Below are 26582 nucleotides of genomic sequence, written 5' to 3'. Positions count from 1 at the left end.
GCATTACAGAGATGCCAGACTTGTGTAGCCTTGTTCAGGAATTCATGGTTTCTTGAGTCTTTTTCTACATGCAAGTTATAAACTATGTGGGCCAAATTGGGAGAAGAATTTCATGTGCTGTTTTTGCTGCTTTCACAAAAATAATTCTCTGCTTGAATAGCATGAAAGGTTCTTTAGAGAAGTGCTTTGATCAGCAGTGTGTATATGTGTATATATATATATATATATATATATATACCTAGTAAAAATTTTCAGACACAAGCTTGAAAAACTAATCACACTCTGTGTGGTTTCTTTGTAGGTGTCTCTTCCTGTTCTTTACCCTGTGAAAGGTGGACTTGATTATTGAATCGTTCACTTACTTGTATTTGTAGATGGCTCTACATTATTTCCCATGCTCCATCAGATATTGATCAATGTGTAAATTAGTCTGATGGAACATGGAGAAAAATAAATCATCCATCTGGGAATCCAGTTGTGAATTTCCACAAAGATATTAAGGGTCAAATGCTTCCTTCAGACACATATGGACAAATCCCATGGACTCTAAGAGTTGCTTACACAAAACTGCTGATGGCAGAATTTGGCTCCAAGTACATCACTAAAGAGTCTTGTTTGTACTGGTACATCATGAAAAACAGACCAGAAATAAAAGGCTCTGTTAGTGGGAAAGGAAGTGTTGTCCAGTGACTAGAGCACTACTCTGGGACTTAAAAGACCTGGATTAAGCTTTCTGATCTACCACAGACTCGCATGTGATCTTGGACAAGTCACCTTCACACTGTGCCCCATCTGTTAAAATGTTAATACTAAAATACTTCCTTACCTCATAGCGGTGTTGGGAGGATAGATACATTAACAATTGTGAGATGCTCAGATATTAAATACCTTAGATTCCTAGATAGGCTCTGTTCCATATTCATTGCTACTTCTCCCAGCATATGAATGAGCAAAAGCTACCCTTTAAAAGGGGTCTGTAATACTCCCTTTTAATCATGATGGGCATGCTTTTCTACTGTTGTCCACCAGTTATACAGCAAACCCTATTTTATTTTAAATGAAATTGTATTATGTTTTGAAGAATGTAAGCCTAATGAAATGCAGGCAGGAAGTAAGTGCAAACCGTGCAAACATTAACTATTGGATAGGTCTAAAATTAATTATATATTATAAAGATAAGTTTATTATGGACCCGTATTACATTGCTTTGGGAAGTAATTATGAAATGCTTGAATGATAACAGAAAATTAACACACTAAAGGCAGGAAAGAAAGAAGAAAGGGCAGAATATAGAAAGATAAGAGGAGAGATGAGACGATGTGTTTAGATGTGAAAGGCTCTCTTACTTAAATATTTTGTGCCAGATTCTGTTAGTCTTACTCAATTTGAATAATACTTTACTTCTCAGGGAGTCCCAATGATTCCAGTGTGACTCCTTGCAGCACAGGGTAATAGTTACTGTGAATAAGGGTAGCAGGATCAGACCCTTTAAAACTTTGGTTATTTTACTTAGGATAAATTCAGTATTTTCTCTCCAGCATGATAAAAAGCTTATTTTTGCTGGATGTCTGACAATGACTTGAGCCCTTCATCCCCATCATCTTCTATCTCTCTCTGACCCACTCTGCTCTGTTCTTCCGCATCACACTCCTTAGTCCATCCTTCTCGATACTCTTCTGTCCTCCAACATCTCAGTTTGGTCTGTTAAGGCAAAAAATATAATTAGGAGCCTAATATAGCTTCCTACAGTCAGGGTCCACTTCACTGTACCACCATGAATTCCAGATACAGTCCACAGTGGACTGCTGAGTGATGAGTGCAGGGGAAAGCAGCAGTTTCTGTTTGAAGTACTACTGCAGCAGGAGAAATTGTCACCCACTGGAGACATGCAGCAAGAAAGTAATAATGTACACTTTTATTGCTTTATGGGCAGCTGCTGCAAGCTAACTGAACTTGCAGTACCTCTACATGCAAAACTATATGCAGTACCTGCACTGATTTCACAGAAGGATTCCAGAGTCCAGCCCAGGGATTGTAGATAAGCACTCTAATGAGTGATCCCATGTGCAAGTGGCACATCTGGAGCTGTTAAAGACGACAGGGGTAGGTGAAACAATTCAGATTAATGGAGGAAATAGCAGAATTTCATGGTCCTGAGCCTTTAAACACTTCCTCATGTGAGTAGTGCCACCAAGGTGCCACTGGATAATTCACATGAGTAAAAACTATTTTCACAAATAAGAATAGCAGGGTTTTGAGCCAATATTTTTGCTTGCTTTTACAAAAAGAGAAAAATGTGTCGTTTTCACCCATATTTTTGGTTATGGTGAAGGGCAGTTTATTACAAATAAATATTTAAGAATGTTTAAATATTTAATGTTTTAATATTTAAGGGGGCAGTTCTGAACAGCTGTGCCACACACACCCACATTCCACAGAAAATCCAGCACATGAGGAGTGTAAAGGGTATTTCCACTCAGCAGGAAAGGGGTTAATACACACATTGCCAGCGGAAGAATCACTATATGTGTTAGAAAATTATTAACGTCAGAATTTAGACTTGAATATCTCCAGTGTCATTCATTTCTTTCCTTTGTATTCAATAATAGGCTGGTTAACTAAACATTTTTGAAACCACAGGATTAATAATGAATGTTTTTATATTGGTGGTAATTGGAAAGTCTGTTAAGGAAACCCTCAAAGAGCTATTTTCTAAAATAATTTTGAGATGATAGTTTCCCTTGAATGGCCAGAATCAGTGGCTGTGATACAACTTCTTAGTAATACAGATAATACAAATGGCCAAGGAGATTGAACTTTATGTTGATAAACATGACATGAAGAGTTTCTTTCAGGCAATAAAGGCCATTTACGGCCCATGTTCCCATGGACCCACACCACTCTGAGCCCAAGACGGGTCAACATATTTTAAGGACAGTGAAGCCATCAAAGCCAGATGGAAGGAACATTTTGAGATACTCTTGAACTGTGAGTTAATTGTCTCTGATGCCACTATTGAGTCTAAACCTCAATGACATGAAAGAGAATCTCTTGCTGACCCCCACACCCTTGAAGAAGTAACACAAGCCATTATGCAAACTAAGAACAACAAGGCAGCAGGGCCAGATGGCATACCAGCTGAAGTCTAGAAGTTTGGAGGTGAAGCACTGGTAGGGAAGCTTCACAAACTTTTTCTTCATATCTGGTATAATGAGAAGATTCCAGAAGACTTGAGAAATGCTAACATCGTTACAATCTTTAAGAAAGGAGATAAGTCGGAGTGTGGAAATTATCGAGGCATTGCCTTGCTATCTACAGCAGGGAAAATTCTTGCCCGTATCCTCTTAAACCGATTCTTTCCCCTTGCTGAGGAAATATTGCCGAAATCTCAGTGTGGTTTTAGACCATCCCACGGGACAACCAACATGATCTTTGTTGCCTGCCAAATCCAGGAAATCAGGGAGCAAAATCCGGACCTGTACATGGCTTTCATCGATTTGACAAAGGCCTTTGACTCTGTCAATCGCAAAGCCCTGTGGAAGGTGCTGGCCAGATATGGCTGCCCTCCAAAATTTATTAAGGTCCTAGGGCTTCTCCATGATCAGATGACTGCCACGGTTCTCTGTAATGGCCTTGAGACGGAACCTTTCATCATCAAAACTGGGGTTAAGCAAGGATGCGTTGTTGCCCCAACCCTGTTTTCCATCTATTTAGCAGTCATTTTGGTCCTTGTTAAAGTTAATCTCCCCAATGGAGTTGACATTCAATATAGAATGGATGGGTGGCTATTTAATCTTCGACGTCTCCGCTCAAAATCTAAAGTCTTCAGGACATCCATTACTAATCTTCAGTATGCTGATGATTGTGTCATCCTTGCCCACACTGAGAATGACCTTCAGTCCATACTGGATTTTCTTGCACAAGCTTACCAGAGCCTAGAATTCTCACTCAATATTGAGAAAACTAAAGTGCTCTATCAACCTGCTTCAGGCCTTGCACATGACCCACCACAAATCACCATTGAGGGTCAGATTTTGGAGACAGTTGAGCACTTTTGCGACCTCGGTAGCCAACTTTCTCAAAATGCAAAAATCGACAGTGAGATCCAGCACAGGATCCAGTGCACAAGTGCTTCCTTTGGGAAATTGCTCCGACGCGGACCGTGACCTACAGCAGGACACCAAGATCCAGGCATATAAGACAATTGTGGTTCCAACACTCCTCTATGAATGCGAAACCTGGGTGACCTATCGACAGCACCTCGAGTTTGGAGAGGTATAACCAACGATGCCTCCGGAAGATCTTTTGCATCAAGTGGCAAGATTGCCACACTAACACCAGCATCCTCGCTAAAGCCAATGTCACCAGCATTGAAGCAATGTCTGTACCTACTGCGGGCGGATTTGCGATTCTAGGATCGGACTCCTGAGTCATCTCAGGACCCATATGTAAATCCATGGTAGAGATCATCCTTGAATCGAGGGATCGCCCATCAATCAATTATGGCACAGCTATGGCATAGCAATCTTCAGGAGATTTGTAGGGTCCATCTTTTGTATGTTGTGCATGCTGTTTTGGATTCCCTCCTATTGTCCCAGTCGTTTATAAAGCTTTAAGATGCTTAGTTTAGATTCTATATGCCAATTTTAGCTTCAGCACAAGTGGTAACAGCTTATTATTACTTGCCATCATTATTATTTTGTTTCCAGAATGTTCTGGGCACTTTACAAACAGGTATAAAGACTAGGGGTGACATCCTGGCCCCATAGCAGTAAATGGGAGTCTTGACAAAGATGTCAACAGGGCCAGGATTTCATCCAATTTCCTTACCCTCAGGAGTTTACAATCCAGATGGTATTGTTATCTAAAAACACCAAGCTAAACAAACTCAGGATTCTGGTTCACTGGGATCAGAGGTGCTTAAATCATCCTAGCCCTGCACTGGCTCACAAGAACAGAACCAACAAGGGAGAGGACTGGAGGGACGGAGTAATATGCAGGTTGCTGTTGATGATCCCAACAAAATAATTATTTGGGTTACTCAGCTCAGTCACTGGAATTCTGAGAGCAAAAGCCCCTGTTTTGGAAGACTGACAGTTTATTACTTAGATTTTAAGCTCCTTGGAGCAAGGACCATCTTTCTGTTATATATTTGTACAGTACCTAGCACAATGTGACTGGAGCCTCTAAATGCAATCCAACTAAATAATAATTCCAGTGTTAACAAATGTAAAGCATAATGATCAAACTTGGGGCCTGTTAACTTGGACAGTGTCTCCATTAACATATTTGTTTGAGTTACAGTAAAACCAGTAGTACACCATGGGAGATGTAGTCCAGATAGAGAGCTATTCCAAATTATAGGGGAGAAGGGGGCAGGAGGCAGCTGAGCTAAAACTCCCACGAGGCACCATAGCAGCATTTTCCAAATCTTTTTGTTGTTGTTTTTGACCAGAATTTTATATTTTCAGGCAAAAATTTCTGCCGAAAGCAGACATTTTTTGTGGAAAAAAATATTGAGTCAAAAATCGAATTTTCCACCAAGAAATAATTTTGATAGGAAATTTTTGACCAGCCCTATAAAACATGTAAGTGTTGTATACATAGTATAGGAATGTAGCCATTAGAACTGTCAGGAAAGTGGAATTTCTCTCCTGCAGAAAATTTCAACAGTTTGGAAATTCCCAAAAAAAGGACTAAAAAAGGAAGCAAAAATGCAGGAAGGAAAATTATGAAAATTTCATTTTGGGAGAACCAAACAGTAATTTTTTGGTTTGCTTGTGGACGTCTGACTCCCCTGGCAGCTTCCTCTATGTTGCCTTACTCCCCAGCAAGTGGTCAGCCTAGGAAGACAGCTCTCCATGGAGCTGGGGGACCTAGGATGGCAGGAAACCAGGCAGGCAGGCTGTTTTTGAAGGAATAGATACATTCCCACGGAGCGTTTCAATCCCACTGAATCAGTATTTTGCAATGGAAAAGTGTTCCGTTGGAAAATTTTCAACCAGCTCTAATAACCATATGCAAAGATTAATGTAAATTGCTTTACACAGGCCCCAATCCATGGAACCCTTATGTATATACTTAACTTTAAGCTTTAAGTAGTCCTGTCGACTTCAATGGATACAAAATTCCAATTTGAGCATCAGCTGCTGTTGCATAGGCTTATCAATGCCAAAATGTGCTAGGCACTTGAGCAACAAGTATAAGGACAAGATTCCTGTCCTGCGGAGTTTACAATCCAGATAGTTTTCTTTCCAGTAATGTCACAAACATCAAACTGAATAAACTCATTGAAATCAATGGGATTACTCATATGCTTAAAGTTAAATGCATGCATAAGTATTTCCAAGATTGGGTCTTAAATTGTGAGTGAATTGTGCCTTAACAGTTCTATCTAGTTTGTTCTTAGCATAATAATCTTTTCTGTCAAATGGAGTGATAAGCCAATTGCAGATGTAAAATAAGGAATAAATAGTGAAACCACTTCATATTTAATGTATCAGTCTGATCATAAATTGTCTGGAGGCTCCAGTGTCTGGAGAAAAGTTACAGTAGGCACCAAAAAAGAAAGCAGGCTATTACATTTTCAGATTTATATCCGGAAATACAAAAAAGAGCTAATTTTTAGAAAATGTTGTGTTGTGTAACTAGTCTTCCTTCTCTTTGTACAGATGTATTAATTTATTCATATATGAAAAAGACCATTTTTGTCTGTTTGAGCCCACTAAATAATATTTCATACACTATTATTTCTCAGAATTCCCTATAGAAGTTCCAAATACGTATTTTAAAGAAGTTTCCTAGATTTTTCTCTGTCCTTTGCAGCTCTTATATATAATATACACTCTGTCGTTTCGGTTAGAAGTAATGCAAAAGGTCAAAGTCTCAGGTTATAGCAATCTAAGTGGACCAGTTTCATTTATTGCATATAGTTTCTATTTGATGTGAATGTAATTTACTTTGTTTCTGATATTCCATAAAATAGCTCATGACAGCTAAATGCCAAAACAAATAGCTTTTTTCTTTCTGTAAACCTTTGACTTGTCTGTTCTTTCCACAGACTTTAAATACAAAGTTTGTGCCAGCTCTAGCAGAATGGACATTTTGAAAGAAAGTTTTAAACAGATCAGAGGCTAATGAAATGTGTTCAGGAATGGGTTGGCTCTATTTAGACTTCTTGTAGAGAAAGAGGTAGTAGATAAATCTGAGGCTTTGTCCCCTCTGGAAGCATAACCACGTTAGCAACAACTACATTTCAAATACCATTGTAGCTATCTGAAATCTAGCATGATTCCCCTGATCTTATGGTCAGTGACTTTCTCCCCCTTGAAAATCATGGTGTAACAACAACTGACTTTAAATATAGCTGTACCTAGCTCCGAAGGTGTAGCTTCAAGTGTAGGCAGAGGCTGAGAAATGTGATTTTTTTATGAGGCTACTGTCCAAGGACAGAGAGAAAAGTAATAACAAAGGACAGAGACGAGCTGAGTATAATTCTGGAACTGGAAATACTCAGAGGACCCTGGGTAGGCTTGACTTCTTTATCTATCCAGTGCGCTCCTGACACAATATACTTCCAACTTGAATTGTCATGTCAGGAAGTAAGGCCTGTAAAATCAGTAGTTTGGGGAATACAGTTACGATAACTGCTTTTTAGTGGGAGAGAATTTCAGTGAATAGTACGCAGCCCAGTCAAGTATAAGGTTAAGTTGCAGAATATGAATTTCCACTTCAAATTCCCCAAACTTCCATGTAGGTGCTCTAGTCTATAATAATGCCACAAAGGAAACCCATTAGCTGCATAGATATGTCAAGACTGATTTCCCTGATTTGTGGGAAGGACACCAAAAAGTAGCATTTGAGACTTTTGCAGGTGACATTTATGGCAGAGATACAAACACAAAGGCATTCCAGTCACTATGTTTTCACAGATAGGGTAGACTATCCATGAATAGATAGGAATTTTGGATATCCCAGTTCTTTCTTCTGTAGTGAAGATAGATGAGAGATATTTTTGCAATAACACAGTGAAAAGCAAGTCTTACGTTGTAGTTTGCTAAGCAACTTCACTGTAGTGATGCCAGAGGAATCCAGAAATACAGTAAGACCTAATAGCTGTAGCTTTATTGTAATGACTGAAGAGCTTATAAAAGTTGAAGGAGCTAGGGCTGGATTCTGATCACATAAAGGTTTTACCTTGTGTAACTCCACTGACTTCAGTAGAGTTACACTTCATTTACATAGTAAGAATGGTGAGATAGAATCAGTTCTATGTGCATTAAGCTCTGACTGTGAAATATAATGGGCCAAATTTTGCTCACACCTGCACACTTACATTTAAACAAATGGTCTTGCATGGTGAAAAGTGAGAGCAGAAATTGGCACTTATTTTTGCCCCACTACTTTTCAGTTTAGTTGCATATACATTTTTGCACAGTAATCAGCAAATCAATCCATTTGTTCAGTGCAGCTTCTACAGAATAACATCTTAAAACTTAGGCATGTAGTGCAAGAAGTGATATAGAAAAGGTTAAATGATTTTTTTCCCCTCATGAAAAATTTTACAACTTTTTTTGTCTTCGATGAAACTTTTCTTAGACATTTTTGGGGGTTTTGTTGGAAAACTGAAAATAGTTTCCCCCCCAGTTTTTGACAATCTCTGATTAAAAATGGAACCACTTATGGTTTACTATCACTGTGATGTTGCACTGGAGTTTTATTCTGCAAGTAGAAGTACAACGTTTTGGTGAAAATGGGAATGTAGAGTGTGAATAGTTCTGTAGTCTTCTCCAAACTAATTACAATTTTATGCATATTTCTTACCAAAGGTACTCAAATTTTACTCAAATGAAGAAAACAATATTAGATGTATTTTTTCTTTTTAAATTGCTGGGCATTTAGTTTATTCTGTTTTTCCCCAAATCCTTTTCTTCTGCCAGAAAAAGAAATAATTAACTTGTTTCCCTTTCAAAAACATCACCATTCAATTTTGTTGGCATCTACAGAATCTCTTATCACTTTGTTCTAAAAGGATGACTACATTCAATATCCTGTTCACATCATCACTGTGTTCCCAGGGTTCAGAACTTCTCATCAAATATCTTCTCTGGCTTTCAGAAGAACTAAAAGACCTGTCCATAAGGGATCTATAAATGGACACTAATGGATGTAGTCAAGTTTTGGAAGGCCTTTGGAAGGACGGTGCTTTCCTTTCATAAGTAAGGATTATTGTCTTCTTCCAGGGTGAAATGTACATGCATTGCCTCCTGAATGCAGGAAATGCATCCTGTCTTTCACAAAGCCTGTATGGGCTTTGTGAAAGACAGGATTTGGGCATGGACAGTGCAGCTTTTTAACAGCCTCCATTCCAAACTACTTGCTGAAGTAGTGGCTATTGTCCCTCAATGTCCATTGTGTTTGGAGTTTGTACTATTTTATCCAAGTAAATGTAGATCCAGAGGTTCCTTCCTGGTCCACCTCCAAATTCTTCTTCTGTCTATTTGGGATTAACACGGAGCTTATTTTCCAGTGCTCACAAGTGATACAGATGCTCCATTGCATGGCTACTTTGTTTGTGCTCCTCCAAAACTTTTCTCTGGGGTTTCCTTGGCCCAGAAGGCCTTGTGTAGGCGCTCCACTAGGGAGTGAATTTCACCCTCAGTGCACTTACTAAACTCCCTCCTATTTTAGTGGGCCAGGATTTCATCCAAGGTGTCTTAGCATGTTTATAATAGTGTTAATGGGAGTGGAATGTACACTTTAAGGACCATATCTTTCACAGGTGTAAATTGATGTAGCTCCTTTTGAAGTAAATGGACATACATCAATGTATGCCAACTGAGGAACTACCCCTCAGGGTGAAATCCATCCCATGCAGAGAGGCAGCACAAGGCATATATACTACTTAGTTTAAATGAAATGTATCAAAATTCAGCTTAAATGGGATTTAAGAGGTATCTAGGCCTTGTACTTGCCCTCTGCACAGGGACAAAATTCACCCTGGGTAAAGGATAAATCTCAACCTCTTTTTCAGGCCTTTCTATTGTCTTGTTTCCTGATCTCAAGGTGCACTTAGATTAGATATCTTATTTTATAAAACCAGGACACACATGATGAAAATAGCCTTTGCTGTTGGCTTGGAAGCATTTATATAGGAGTTTCTTTAGTACCCATCACCTGAGTATCTAGGCACTTTAGACAATTGAAATTAGATGAATTCTTATATTTATGAGCTGCTTACCTGCACAAAACAATGAGCCATTACCACCACAATGAATTGGCTGCCTTTCTGTGCTTAAAAGTAACCCTTCTTACAGCTTCTTGATTGCCTGTTAATAAAATTGTAGCCAAATATTTAAGATGATGTTAAAAAAAAAAGTAAACGGTACAGAGTTTAAGCATAGAAGTTTCTAGTTGTCAGGGAATAACATACAGATTATTGAGGGTGCAAAGTTTGGTTTAAGATCGGGTGGCATAAGGAATACATAATCTGCAATATCCCTGATTGGGGGTAAAAGGTTGATGGGTCAAAGTACAGGCATTGAGATATGAGGGTATGAAGTTCATAAAGTGGCTATGTTCAGGTGTGGAGTATAATGAGTGGATATGATGATGAGGATGGATTGACCCTCATTCCGTGAGATGTAATGTTTAGGGAGTTTATGGTTCCAGTTCATATGATCCAATGGAGAAAGTCTCTTGGTCCCTTTCTCATAGTCGAATAACGATGTCACTCTGGCTCACGCCTCCTGGTACTGTCGGTGGCCAGTGATGTGCTCGATGTAGATGTCCCTGGACCATTGGATGGTGTCTGAGACCATGAGCCGTGCGTAGCGTCGACCGATCCCGCAGGTCCGCAGCACACGCTTGTTGCAGGGGCCCCAGGCGCCCAGGGCTCTGACGATCAGGGCTTCCATCTGCACCTCGTAGCCTTTCGCTCTTAGGGTGTCGGCCCGGGGGGCATACTTTTCCAGCTTATGAACTCGGGCTTCGCGAAATGCCGGGGTCCTGTTCTCAAAGGAGACCGTGATCTTTTTCTCGGCCTCGTCGGTGACGACGACATCAGGTCGTAGCTGGCTGTCGGATGTGCTCTTCTCCTTGAGGACATCAGCAATTTATGGGAGAATACCTATGATCAGAGTAAGGTAGATTTCATAGCCAGTTTATGTGTTCTCTGCCAAAAGTTGGCCTACCTGGGATCTACACCCTTCTGATGAATTTATATGGTTTGGAATGCCACTAATATTTGTAGTTTGATCAAGTTCCTTGTGTCAAATCCTGCATTTTATAGCCAAGCACAGTACTTACTGCCATGAGTGGTATTGCTAATGGGACTATTGACAGTAGTAAGTGCCACAATAAGTATTTCCATTATCAGGTGGATTGTGAACTTCTTGAGTCTGGAGGTGCACACCTTTGAACCTCCAGTTCTGAGATTCCACACTGTAAATATATAGCCTCAAAGATCCACGATTGCTAGTGGTGCAAATTTTAGAAAAGAAATGCAAATCAAGCAGTTTTATTCATTTTCATGGCTGTCAGTGCCAGGTGACATTGCTCTCAGTCTTTAGACATGGCACGTTTTTCTATATTGCAATAATGGATCTGGAAGATTTTAGATGATTATACAGCTAGACAGATATTCTAAAATAATTATAATCACAGGCTTTTTACACTCTTTAATTTTCATGCATTATCATCCCTAATGTTTTTTTTTTTTACACATGCCAAGTATTGACAGGTTATACTTAGTCAAGAATTTTGACGCCAAAGCTCCCTTCCATTACACTGATGAGCACTCATTTCTGTATTCTGGATGTAAATAGTAACAAAAGCCGAATCCTTCCACCCAGATTTGTATATGGATGAGACTCAAAGCAATCTCCTTGTGCTTTTGTAAATGGGAGAATTAGCATTGATCCCTTTCCTAAGACCCCATGGAAGGCTCTTGGTGAAATACAAGATCTGCGTATGGGGAGGTGACAAAGTGTGTGGGGACACATGTCATCTCCACACCAATCCCCTAGGACATACTTAGGAATACGAGAGCAGTCTGGGAATCTGTAGAACCCTCTCTTGCTGGTTGACCGTCAATTTTTTTTGGACAAATGGACTCCTGCCACCGCAAGATCATATCTATGAATGTCCTTTACTTTGATGCAGGAGTTGCTGATATACAATACAAAGACGCATAGACACTAAAAAAAACAGTTCGACACAATGGACTAGACCTCCAGCTGATGTAAATCTGCATAGCTCTATTTACATCAATGGAGCTACCCTCAGACATGCCATCTACAGATCTGGCCTTGCTTGTCTTGTCACACTTTTACTTTCCCCCAATGAAAATCCAAGTTCACAATAAAAGCTTTAGTTTGTAAAAGTTCAAGTGAAAAAGAAAACTACTGTATTTGTAAACTTTGGAGAGCCACAAAACATCCAGAATTTGCTTTTAACTTTTGTACAATTGTATACTATAAAAAAAATCAAAATCATGCTAAATAATAACAGATCCTCCATTTTCTTGTATTTCCCATGCTGTCTTGGAGAGAATATATGTTGCTGTGTTCTAATGACTTGTAAACATAGTTTTAAATAGAAATTGTGATATTAACTAAACCAGTTCTCACAGGTGCCTTTATAATCTATTGTCTATTATTTAAAATTCTCCATTGATATTAACAGAGGTTAAGATCCCTTATCAAAGCCTACAGTAGAAAGTCTTCTATTGAAATAACCGAGAAAGCACAAAGGAAGAGGGCATTAACCAATGTGTCATTTTGGGGGATAGATAAAGAGCTCTATTTTTTAGCACTGACTGTCTTTTGATCTCAGGAATTGAAATGCATGCAAAGTAAATCTGAATACCACAGCAAGAACAAACCTAGTTGCAAAATGTGCTTATTCCCACTCTCCTGGGATATAGCAATTATTTTAGCAAAAGTCAGATTGATTTTCATAGTTTACCAGTAGTTTATTTCTTCCCGTTACAAACATGGATTGATTGTTTGGAATCCAACATGTGACAAGTCTGTGAAGAACAAGGATTTAACTTTTCCCACTTTCTTGTCTCACTGCTTCTTTGCAAATATTAATGAGCTCTGTTTTTTTGGTTTGTGTTTTTAAAGAAAGTTTAACAAGCATTTAATGAACATTATCTTTTAATAGAAGCTTTGTCTTAAATTTATATTAAATGGTTCATGTCAGGTTTCAAACTATCTGAAGAGAATTAGCACTTCATACTGAAAGAATATTTTCTCTGAATAAAGTGTCTGTGTGATCTCTGGGAAAGAGACCACTTCAATTACCTAAAGTACAAAGAAGCTATATTTTTGTTCACTGTTGCAAGTACTAGAGGTGTAAATCAGAATTTAAAGGTAAAAGATATGCAGAGAGGTATTTGTTTAAGCATTACTTTTTCGTATATGCATCACCACTCCAGTCAAGAGAGCATGAGTTTTTATGGAGGTAAAGCTGACATAACTGAATGCACAAGATTTATACAATACATAGAATGCTTGTTTCAGTGTTATGAGGAGGTCCTTTGCATTTCATAATATTCAGTAAAGGAAAAGAGAAGAAAAAACACCAAAAGTAATACATTCCTGTTATCTTTTTATCTCACAGACAAGTTTTAATTAAAGTAGTATAGAACATTGTAATGTGGCTGCACTCCATTGTACATTTTAAGTATAATTGCAAATGATCTTCTGGAAGTGTGATTGTCAGAGCTGGTCAGCAAAATTCTAATGAAACATTTTTTCTTTGGAATTGGCTCACATTTTGCCAAATCAGCAGTTTCATAGAGATGGTTAGATTTCTCCAAAGTTCTGATGGAACCCAAGCAGGGTTCTGATGGAATCCTGTCTTCTAGGTAGGTTTCAAAATCTGCTTGGTTTCCTGCCAACTTGTCCCCTGGCTTCTCACTATCTGTTGTCTCTTGTTGTATACTTAGATTGTGAACTCTTTGGGGTGGAGACTATCATTTTTTTCTGTTTTAGAGCACTTAGCACAATGGGGTCCTGGTTCATGACGAGGGTTTATAAGCTGTATGGAATACAAATAATAAATCATAAGCAAGAGAAAGGATCCACACCAGTTTGTGCTGGAGAGTCAAGGCCTACATGTTTTCCTATTTAAACCACTAGATATAGCCATATATTGCTTTTGCACAGTGTACAGTAGAAGCTATTTAATCTCTAATCATAATTATACACATACTTTATTAGAGTTAGGACTTGCTTTTCAAGCAATGTAATTGTGAGTATTTTCGTTTTGCAAACAAAAGCGTTTGAAATAGCTGTGGGTAAACTGTTGTTGGGAAGTCCCTGTGCAAATTGCCTATATTTTTCACCTTCTCTGAAGCACTTTAAAATTCTTTATTTAGAATAAACAAGAGTACTCTTTGTTAGAGAAAAACATTTCCATTTTCACCAAGCCATCGCTTTAATTGCCTCAATATTTCTGTCAAGGAGAGATTTTTAGTGTGATGGGGTGCTCAAGCTGAGGAGCTGTCAAACATTTTCTTTTACAGTAAATGGATTCATGATGGATTAGTTCATTGTTCTGTACTGGAGTAAGACAGACCCAGATGACATGAATAGAGGTGCTCCACCACTAGTCAAACAGTTCTGGGTCCTAATGAGACTGAGTGTAATATCATCCCCATACAATGCTTTTCAAGGCTTGAATTCAGAATTGAAAGCCTAATTCCTTGGAGAATATTTTCTTCTACAGTACCTGTCATCACAAATGAACTTTATTTTATCATCACTGCTTATAGATAAAGATGAGTTGGCCTCAAGACTTTCTTCTCCCTTTACATACAAAGATTAGTGCTTAGGTGAACTTGATTACTCCTGGAAAATCAAAGAGGCAAACCTTTGCTGTCATTTTGCTGTCTTCTTCCTATGTGTCTGCATCTTTATTCAAAATAACTGTTTGATATGGCTAATTTGTGGTACATTAACTGTGGGCTCTTTTATTGTAATGATACTCAGAAGAACAATAGCCTGACAACATTTTACAGGAAGCCAGTGCTGTGTGTTGAAGTGGTTTAATTGTAAGGTTTATGTTTTTTGCATGTAATTTTGGCTTCAACTTTATTTCAATATGTATAAATGGTACTGTAGTTTGCAAGTGATAACATCTAGTAATCCAGCAACAAAGCCAAATTATTTTTCTGATGTATGGGGGGGAAGGGGATGTTCATACAGTAACTCCTCTCTTAAAGTCGTCCCGGTTAACGTTGTTTCGTTGTTACGTTGCTGATCAATTAGGGAACATGCTCATTTAAAGTTGTGTAATGCTCCCTTCTAACGTTGGCAGCCGCCTGCTTTGTCTACTGCTTGCAGGAAGAGCAGTCTGTTGCAGCTAGCTGGTGGGGGCTTGGAACCAGGGTGGACTGGCAGCCCCCTATCAGCTCCCCGCTCCCCTAAGTTCCCTGTGCAGCAGCTGCCCAGCAGGCTAGCAATTGCAGCTATCCCTCCCCCCACTGCCATGTGCTGTTCCTGCCCTCTGTCTTGGAGCTGCTCCCCGAGACTCCTGCTTGCTGTGCGGGGGGGAGGGAGGGAGGGAAGAGGGGGGCTAATGTCAGGGTGTCCCCCTCCCCCCTGCTCCTGCACCCCGCTTACCCCATCTTCCATAGAGCAGGGGGGACAGACCAGGACTCAGGACGGAGAAAGCTTGCAGCAGCTGCGTCTCAGCAAGCTGATCTAATTAACAAGGGAGTGTACTTAAGGGAAATGCACATATCTCCCTCCATTCCTGCTGCCTTGTGTAGAGAGAGAGTTAACCCCTGAGGGCTCAGCCAATTGCTAGTTCATCATTTAGCAGTAAGGGAAATATCCCACCCTCTGACTCCTGCACCTCAACCAAGCTTCACAATCATCATCACTGTGTACCAGTATTAAATTGTTTGTTTAAAACTTATACTGCGTGTGTGTGTGTGTGTGTATATATATATATAATATAGTCTTTTGTCTGGTGAAAATTTTTTCCCTGGAACCTAACCCCCTCATTTACATTAATTCTTATGGGGAAATTGGATTCGCTTAACATCGTTTCACTTAAAGTCGCATTTTTCAGGAACATAACTACAACGTTAAGTGAGGAGTTACTGTATTACCCTGACATTAAGTGAGGGTGAGCAAATGTTAATGACTGAGAGCTTGATATCAGAGCACCCTTAGCCTTGCCTTCACTCTTCTCTGATTTCCCCTCCCCCCCATGTGATAATCACACTGAATCAGCTCATAGCAGAGTCTCTTTTCCCCTTAACACAGCCTTTGGAAATGCGTCTTTTGCTGACTCCCCCCACTTCTTTAAAGCAGTCTCCTCTACCATGCATAAAAAGATATCTCCTAAACAGATCATGCCCAACCATTTCTCAGATGATGGGATGGATATGGTAGACCTCCTATAGACTTCTGAAATCAAGATAGCTGTTGGTTATCTGTCACCTAGATCCACCTTTCCATAAGATCCTGCTACTGGAATTTAGGAGACTCTCTACAATTAGGGGCAGCAGTTTCCGATTAACACAGGTGCCCCAAACTGTTCCCTTTCATTTTGGGAAAATTTTGTGGCATGGTATAAAGGCCTTGACTTCTGTGTACCTGGATAGGTCTAACTTATTTTGTGTTCCCCTCTCACAGGTCATCTCATCCACAGAATGGCCTCTCCTTAGGCCCTGGACTGTGTCACTGAAGCCTGGTCCAAGCAAGACCGAGGCAGCTACAGCCATGAGGCTTTAATGAGTCTGTGGCCTGCCATTCAGCCCTCCCCCTCCAAACCCCAAAAGAGCAGGCAGGAAAATCTCCCAACTCGTAAACTCTTGGTCACCTTCACCTAACCTATCCTTGATGTGGTAAAATAGACTCTACTTTCTTGGAAGGAGGACCTACCTCATCTGGCTAAATATTGGATTCCAGCTCAACGGTGGCTTCCAACACTGCTTTAAAAGCCTTGCCTTCCATAATACCATGTTAGAACAGAATCCTTTTTCAAATCCCATGTTCCTGGAACACTAATTCTTTTCCAGACAAGATTCTAGGATTTTGGGAATGTTTGCTTTAGCTACATGTTTGTCTTAGACATTAAGTATATGCAGAAAGAGAGAGAGAGAGAGATATGTCTTTTGGTTTAATATTTGATGTGTTTTATATTTATGGATTTATAATATATTTACAAGATTTTATATGTATTTATATCAACTACATTTTTTTATTTTGTTTCCTTCAGTTGGGGATATTAAAAACTTATATATACTATACATATATTATAGAAGTGTGTGTATGTATATCTATAATTATTCTATAAAGTATTCTAGTCTTGTGGAATATTGTTCAAAATCAGCTATGAAGAAATAGTAGTCACTATTTATATGCAACTCAAGCTACAAGATTTGGAAGGTGAAGATTTGCTGTGTAGCATGTGAAGTCATTTAAAATGCCAAAAATGTAACAGTTGGGTGTTCTCAGATTCTGTATTAGGACTGGTGTTGCCAAACATATTGGATAATGGTCTGGAAAAAGATGTGACAAGTGAGGTGGCACTCACTTTGCCACCAAAGATGTTTGCAGACATCAAATTATTTAGGTTGTCAAGACTAGAGAAGACTTCTGGGAACTTCAGAGGTACCTGAAAAAGGTAGGTGACGTGGTAGCATGAAGACAAAAGAAATTTGGTGTCAACAAATGCAAGGTAATGCACATTGAAAAGAACAATTTAAACTATTCATAGACCTTACTAGGTTCTTAATTAGCGATAGCCACACCATTAGATGCTTCTAACAATCTGTTTTTTTTTTCTTTCTGTTTTTTAATTCAAGAATACTAGGGAAATGTGGTCTAGATGAAATTACTATAAGGTGGGTGGAAGACTGATTGAAAGACCATACTTAGAGTAGTTGTCAATGGTTTGCTGTCAAACTGGAAGGACTTATCTAATAGGGCCTGCAGAGGCCTGTCCTGGGTCCTGTATTGTTCAATATTTTCATTAATGACTTGGATAATGGAGTGGAGAGTATGCTTATAAAATCTGTGGATGACACCAAGCTCAGAAGGATTGCAAGCCCTTTGGAGGACAAAGTTAGAGTTCAAAATGGCCTTGACAAATTGGAGAATTGGTCTGAAATTAACAAGATGAAATTCAATAAAGACAAGTGCAAAGTACTACACGTAGCAAGCAAAAATCAAATGCACATTTACAAAATGGGGAATAACTAGCTAGCTGATAGTACTGCTGAAAAGGTTCTGGGGGTTATAGTGGATCACAAATTGAATATGGAACAACAGTGTGATGCAGTTGTGAAAAAGGCTAATATCATTCTGGGGTAGATGTGCCATATGGTAAGACACGATAGGTAACTGTTCCTCTCTGCTTAGCACTAGTGAGGCCTCGACTGGTCCAGTTTTGGGTGCCACTCTTTAAAAAAAGATATAGAAAAATTGAAGAGATTCCAGAGGAGCGTAACAAACGCAATAAAACATTTAGAAAACCTGACCTACGAGGAAAGGTTAAAAAAAGGGCATGTTTAGTCTTGAGAAAAAACGGTTGGAGGGGGGATCTGATTAGTCTTCAAATACATTAAAGGTTGTTATTAAAGGTTGTTACAAAGAGTATGATGATCAATTGTTCACCATGTCCTCTGAAGGTAGAACTAGAAGTAATTGGCTTAAGCTGCAGCAAGGGAGGTTTAGGTTAGATATTAGGAAAATCTTTCCAACTTTTAGAATAGTTAAGCTCTGGAATAGGCTTCCAAGGGAGGTTATGGAATCCCCATCCTTGAAGATTTTAAAGAACAGGTTGGATAAACACCTGTCAAGGATGGTCTAGCTATACTCGATCCTGTCTCAGTGCAGTGGTCTAGACTTGTTGACCTCTCAAGGTCCCTGCATTTCTATGATTCTATAATATACTTTATCACTTTTTACCACCAATGTTGCATGCGTGCTTGCTCTCGCTCGCTGTTGCTTACACTGTTTTTCAAACTTTGGCCTGATTACCAGGATGCTCCCCTTAGAGCAAGGGTCGGCAACCCTTGGCATGCGGCTTGCCAGGGTAAGCACCCTGGCGGGCTGGGCCAGTTTGTTTACCTGCTGCGTCCGCAGGTTCGGCTGATCGCGGCTCCCACTGGCCGCGGTTTACCACTCCGGGCCAATGGGGGCGGCGGGGAGCGGCGCGGGCCGAGGGATGTGCTGGCTGCCACTTCCCGCCGCCCCTGTTGGCCTGGGACGACGAACCGCAGCCAGTGGGAGATGCAATCAACCGAACCTGCAGACGTGGCAGGTAAACAAACTGGCCCGGTCCGCCAGGGTGCTTATCTTGGTGAGCCGCGTGCCAAAGGTTTCCAACCCCTGCCATAGAGGTTAGCAGTAGACCACTTGTTCTATCTGTTTCTCTCAAAGAAGACCTACATACTTTAAGGGACAGCTAGGGATATTTCAGGGACTCTTGTGGAAGGGGCAATGCTCTCTAAGCATTTATAATCCATACATCCTACGTACATACAAAATACCATGACTCACCTACCCCCACTCCTTCTCCTTAACAATTATCTCCAGTTAAATTGTAATATTAACCCAAATCCTGAGAGGTGCTGATCTCTTGCTGAAAATGCCCAACTCCCAGTGACTTGGCTCATTATCTTTTAAGTTAGACCTTCACTGCCATTTTGCATTGTATAAATTAAGGAATTACATCAGTCAAACAGGCCAGGGGGTGGCAATTCCTCACCTTTCATCGGGATTAAAAAGAAGAATTTAATGGTGAGATATTATTCTAGCAAGCAGAGGGCTCCAGAGAAAGTATAAATGGACAAAGGCTGAAAGCAATATGTGCCAAGGAGCAGGGCCGGCTCCAGGGTTTTGGCCGCCCCAAGCAGCCAAAAAAAAAAAAAAAGCCGCGATTGCGATCTGCGGCTGCAATTCGGCGGGAGGTCCTTCACTCCGAGCCAGAGTGAGGCACTGTCCGCCGAATTGCCGCCGAATAGATGGACGTGCCGCCCCTCTCCAGAGTGGCCGCCCTAAGCACCTGTTTGACAAGCTGGTGCCTGGAGCCGGCCCTGCCAAGGAGTTATACTTGGTACTCAGGTGGTCAGGAAGTGGTCTGGCTGGTTTTAATTAGTCCTCTGAGACAGGAGAAACATGTGGCCAGCCACTCATTGCTAATTTTGGACAAACAGATAATACTGTCTGCCCAGTGGTGCATTTGAGGCTGTAATTATGGGTTACTATTTTTCATGCTGCTGTTTACTTTGTCACTAATCAGCAGGGCTTTGTGTTTTTGATCTAGGCATTTCCCTTTTATCTGTCTGTTATTAAGGTTTCTGGTTTTTAGTTTAAACAATAATAAATACCTATTAAAACCAGCAAAAACAGTCCACAGAGGTCTTGTATTCTTTACATCCATCCATCAGCTTTGTGCTGCCCCTTGGCAATTTAAAACTGGAGAGTAGCACAGGACTGACGGCCCAGGGCATGCACTTAGGATCAGTAGAAAACCTGCAGATGGACTAGGAGTTTTATAGCCCCAAATGTATTTGACAACCAAAACACCCTTACCCCTTTTAAAATAATCAAACAAATCTCAAGAACGATAAATTTAGCCATAATTGAGTTTACAAGCTTTGTTTTCAGAGTTCTCTTCCACAACTAAACAGATTTATCACTCATCCCTGCACCTCCTACCCAAAGGCATCATATTTTAAATCTAAGTGAATTCTCCCAAGCTATCTTCATGACCAACAGGAGATTAAATGTTACATGGTATCTTAAGCTATGAAGTATTAAGGGGAAATCATTGTTTCACTTAATATTATGCCAGCCGGACATAGTTTTTCTCACAATAACTTCATGGATGGTGGAGGAACAAATAACATTTATCATTGCTATATCAGTTTATACTATGAAGAAATGATAAACAGTGAAACCTGGAGGAACCTGTTACTGGTCCCTTATAGATTTTGTTTAATGAGCTCATGCATTTCTTTTGAAGCCCAGAACTGCCACTCTATCTTGGTATTTGTAATGGATGTAATATGTAGGGGAGTGCTTCCATCTTTATTGGCCTACCTCTGAAGTCAATGGGAGCAGAGTTAGGCCAAGATGGAGTGCTTTTGAAAATCCTGTCCCTAATTAATAATAAAATGGGCACTGCCTAATCTCATGTTTGAGATGTAATACTGTCTAGTTCAAAACCAGATTGTGACTGACCCTTATGCAGGTGCACTGGAAGCTGAGTACTTTGGGCCTCCCTTGTTTGTGCACTGCACACAAGGGCTACCCTGAATGGCAAGAGGCATGGCCATGACCCTGACACTCTTCCGCACTGTCAGAAACTGGGGTGGAGATGGTCAGGCCTAATGGTCAGAGCTGGAGCAGTCAGGACTAGGGGTCAGAATCAGGAGCTGGAATCAGGAGTCGAGGGCAGGGTTGGAGAGAGGACTGGGAGCAGGGCAGTGGCAAGAGCAGGGCTGGAGCAGGATTAGGAACAGGGCTGGAGCAAGGCTGGAGCAGGCTATGGTCTGGGGAATTTGTTGCCACTGTCAGGCAGGAGAGAGTTCCAAGCCCTGGAGTGATAATGAGCAGTCTGAGCTATTGGTCCTCCTGTGAGGCTTATTTATATACGTGGTCTGGGAGTGACATTACCAGTTCCTGGCTTGTGGATTGGCTGGAGCCTAGCACAGGAATGACTTATCACCTTACAAACACAAATGTTAATGTGGTGCAGCCTGCACATTCCACCTATGAACTAGGCAACTGTGGAGGGAAGGTGGCATTCTGAGACACAGTTCCTCTCTGAGCACCTCATTGAGCAGTGTGGTTGTGTTTTGCCCCCTACTGAGACAAGTGCATACAAATCCTGTCCCTAATTAATAGTAAAGTGGGCACTTTATTATTTGGTGCTAAGATTAGAGCTGGTCAAGAATTTTTTGACAAAACATTTTTACATCAAAAAATGCTGATTTGTTGAAACAGAAATTTTTCATGGGAAAGAGCCATTTTGAAGAATTTTCTGCTTTGAAAAAATGTTGAAAAATTTTGTAATTGTTAAAATATCCCATTTTCACATTTTTGAAATGAAAGGTTGCTTTTTGTTTGAAATGATTTTATTTAGAAGTTTAAGTTGATTCATAGTTTTAATAAAAAGTAAAAATTGAAACAAAATGTAGCCAAAACTTTTTTTTCAGATTATTGATTTATGAAAATTTTTAAGATTTCAAGTTTTTGTCCTGATTCAGGACAGGAATTTTTTTTAAATCTCTCAAATTTTTCAGGGATGGGTAAATCATTTCTGGCCTAGCTCTAGCTAAAATCTTATATCAGGCAAGGTACAAGCAACAGAATAGGGTTCCATGATGTCAGGTTGTGTGGTGGCTGCAGCTTCTATAATCACACAACACATTTTACAGCTCAGCACAAAATCGTGCTCCTGTGGTCTCATTTATTGATTCTGGAATTATAGTCCAGTGGTACACAGGACACTCTCCCATCTTGAGCCTCTATTTCAAGGCTCTTTCTCACCAAGTTAGTTTTGATCCTTTCCCTCAGTTTCAATCTGGAGAGTTCTTGCTTCCCTTCAGCTGGGAGAGGGAGCCACCCTACACTCTTCCCCAGATCCATTATGGAAGCACATCCATCATACTCCTGCTTCTCCTACTGAGAACAGGCTGTTGCTTATGTCTTCCAGCAGTCCCCTCAGTCACCTGCTGAGATTTTCAAGTCCGATGACTTTGGAGGAAAAACTAGGCACATGTCAATGCTGGGTCTCGAACCCCTAAAAGACTGAGCATTGATAGAAGCTGAATGCATGATGCAGATGCTCTCTTAATTTTAGTGTGTGTGTGAGAGAGAGAGAGGGAGGGAGGGAGGATCATGGTACTATCTGGTGGGTGATTTGTAAAGATTTCAATCTAGGAAGTTCTACTTGTCTAGGACATGATTCTGCCACTCTTACTTATGTTGGATATTGTTTATTCAACCTGCGTATGCCAAACAAAGACAGTGGTTCTACTCAGGGGTGAAAGTAACTTAAATTACTTACCGGTACGCAGGGCGGCCAGGATCCTGGTCAAGGTGTGTGTGTGGGGTGGCTCTGGGCCCCCAGAAGGGGCGGGGCCTTGGGTGGAAGAGGCGGGGCCTCGGGCGGGGCTGGGGCCAAAATCCACCAGCCAGCACTTCAGCGCTGCCTGGTCTGTGCCGCCTGGGCCTTCGGCGGCGATTTAAAGGGCCCAGGGCTCCAGCCACAGGCATCTATCTATTCTACTGCAGAAAGGTAGAGAAAAGCATTTTTGCTCCCTTTCAAGAGCATATGAAGTTCCTAACAGGAAACTTCTTTATTGTGCTGCTTTGAATACATTTGATGGTTGCAATATGGAGGAAAAGACATTTATCCCTTGTCATTAGGAAAGTCCAGCTGCTTCTGTCATAGTCTGGAAGGAAAAAATTCAATTGAACTGTCATATAATGCCTAAACACAAAAAAAATTCAGAGAAATATCATTGTTAGTTTGTGTATGAAATTGCCTTTCACTGCTAAGGTGGTAGTATTTTTTTAAAATTAAAATACATGTCAGAGGCATGGTGTGCATAGCAAACAATAGAAACAAAAGGGATCTGTGGGAAGTCAACATTCTCTTCCCCAGGACTGTCTTCTCTCTTGGTCCCGACCCAAAGCACATAAATACTTTACGTCACCTCACAAATTAGAGGCCCAGTTCTGCCACCCTTGCACTCAGAAGTTCTGATTCACCCAAGTAAAACCAGAGGTGAAAGTAAGACGGTCCGGTGGGAGGGGTTGTGTGGCAAAAGGGGCAGCTGCCCGGGGAGATTTTAAAGGTCCCTGGGGCTCCCGGCCCCTGCCGCTGCTACCCCAGGGCTCTGGTGGCGATTTAAAGGGCCTGGGGCTCCTAGCTGCCGCAGCTGCTATCCTGGGGTTCCGGCAGCAATTTAAAGGGCCCAGGGCTCCCGGTAGCAGCAGTGGCGGTTGGGAGCCCCAGGCTCTTTAAATCGCTGCTGGAGCCACAGGGTAGCAGCGGCGGGGGCTGGAAGCCCCGGGGCCCTTTTAAATTGCCGGGCCCCAGGGCAGCTGCCCCTTTTGCCACACAACCCCCCCCCCCCCCCCCCCGTCAGCGACCCTACCAGTACAGTCGGCACTTTCTTTCCGGTACGCCATACCGGACCGGACCGGCTTACTTTCACCTCTGGTTTTACTTGGGTGAATCAGAACTTCTGAGTGCAAGGGTGGCAGAGCTGGGCACCTAATTTGTGAGGTGATGTAAAGTATTTATGTGCTTTGGGTCAGGACCAAGAGAGAAGACTGTCCTGGGGAAGAGAATGTTGACTTCCCACAGATCCCTTTTGTTTCTATTGTTTGCTATGCACACCATGCCTCTGACATGTATTTTAATTTAAAAAAATACTACCACCTTAGCAGTGAAAGGCAATTCCATACACAAACTAACAATGATATTTCTCTGAATTTTTTTTGTGTTTAGGCATTATATGACAGTTCAATTGAATTTTTTCCTTCCAGACTGTGACAGAAGCAGCTGGACTTTCCTAACTGACAAGGGATAAATGTCTTTTCCTCCATATTGTGACCATCAAATGTATTCAAAGCAGCCGAGAAGTTTCCTGTTAGGAACTTCATATGCTCTTGAAAGGGAACAAATATGCTTTTCTCTACCTTTCTGCAGTAGAATAGATAAATGCTGCTGCTGAATGTGCTTCTCTCTGGGACTCTTTTCACAAGTGCTTTGTCAGAAACAAGGGAGAAAGGAATGATAACGCTTCCTTTAAAAATTATCTAGGAAAGCAGGGTCAATTGACAAACTTTAACTGGAGCCTCTTCCATCTGAAATGTATGCATGTCCCATTATATATTTATTTCCTCTCTTTGCTTAAGCCCAATTTGTTTGAATTTCGCTACTTATTTCCTACCTATACACACTAATAGCGGAGAGGTTGCAATTATGCCACAAGCTTCTCTACCACAGAACTAGTTCCAGCCGTTGATCTCACAGTGTCTGCCAATGTAATTGCACAAGGTCACTTACCACTGTGAAGCAATGACACTTCTGTCATCTCCCCTTCCCTGTTCCACAGGGAAACACTCAAGTACAATAGTTAGGGCCCTACCAAATTCACGGGCCATTTTGGTCAATTTAAAACGCTCATAGGATTTTAAAAATCATAAATTTCATTATTTCAGCTATTTAAATTTGAAGTGTCACAGTTTTGTAATTGTAGGGGTTGTGGGAGGGGGGTGTCTCAAGGTTATTGTGTGTGGGGGGGGGTTGCAGTACTGCTACCCTTACTTCTGCTCTGCTGCTGGCGGTGGTGTTGGCTCTAGAGCTGGGCAGCTGGAGAGCAGCAGCTGCTGGCCAGGAGCCCAGCTCTGAAGGCAGAGCTGCTCCCAGCAGCAGTGCAGAAGTAAGGATGGCATGGTGTGGTATTGCCACTCTTACTTCTGCACTGCTGCCTGCAGAGCTGGGCCCTCAGTCAGCAGTCGCCACTCTCTGGCTGCCCAGTTCTGAAGGCAGCAGCGCAGAAGCAAGGGTGTCATGATATGGTGTTGCCACCCTTACTTCTGTGCTGCTGCTGGCGGGGCGCTGCCTTCAGAGCTGGCTGCCTGGCCAACAGCTGCTACTCTCTGGCCGCCCAGACCTGAAGGCAGCACAGAAGAAAGGGTGGCAATACTGCAATTCCCCTAAAATAGCCTTCCTACCTCTCTGCAACTCCCTTTTTGGTCAGGACCCCCCAGTTTGAGAAACGCTGGTTTCCCCCATGAAATCTGTGTAGTATAGGGTAAAAGCAAACAAAAGACCAGATTTCACAGGGGGGAGACCAGATTTCATGATCTGTGATATTTTTTCATGGCCGTGAATTTGGTAGGGCCCTAACAGTAGTGGATATTCTCAAGCTGGCAGTATTAGCATGTGTATGTGCATGTGTGTGCATGCCTCTGTGTGTACACGAACAAATCGTGATGCAGATTTAGTAGATATTTCTTATGTTTTGCTCTTCCTACTTTTGTGTCATTCGGTGAGGAAGGAAACAAGAATTGACCTTACAGACTGAGTTAACATGTATACATGACCAGGGTCATGAATTCTATGTCCTTGATCCTGAGAGGAGATGTACTCTGTGCCTGTCAGGATTGAGACCTATATAACCATAAAGTAAAACTATGATGCGTTCGTATCTCTAGTCCATTTTCTTGCCAAACTCTTGGTTCTTCGTTTGTATTCATAATGCATAGCACACTTCATTATTACCGTGGTTTCCACTGTGGTACCATATAATTCTTCTCTTTTAAGAACACATCACATTCTGTCAAGCTCATGTTGTATCTGGCTCTCAGAGAGAGCTCTAAGAACAATAAACTATGAAGTTAGAGTGTAGTTGGAAATGTATTGTAAAACTTCTTTCAGAGTAGCAGCCGTGTTAGTCTGTATCCTCAAAAATAACAGGAGTACTTGTGGCACCTTAGAGACTAACAAATTTATTAGAGCATAAGCTTTCGTGGGCTACAACCCACTTCTTCGGATGCATATAGAGTGAAACATATATTGAGGAG

Source organism: Emys orbicularis, chromosome 2, assembly GCF_028017835.1.
Source record: "Emys orbicularis isolate rEmyOrb1 chromosome 2, rEmyOrb1.hap1, whole genome shotgun sequence".
Lineage (NCBI taxonomy): Eukaryota > Metazoa > Chordata > Testudines > Emydidae > Emys > Emys orbicularis.
The sequence above is the reverse complement of the archived record's forward strand: the minus strand, read 5'-3'. Positions refer to the sequence as shown.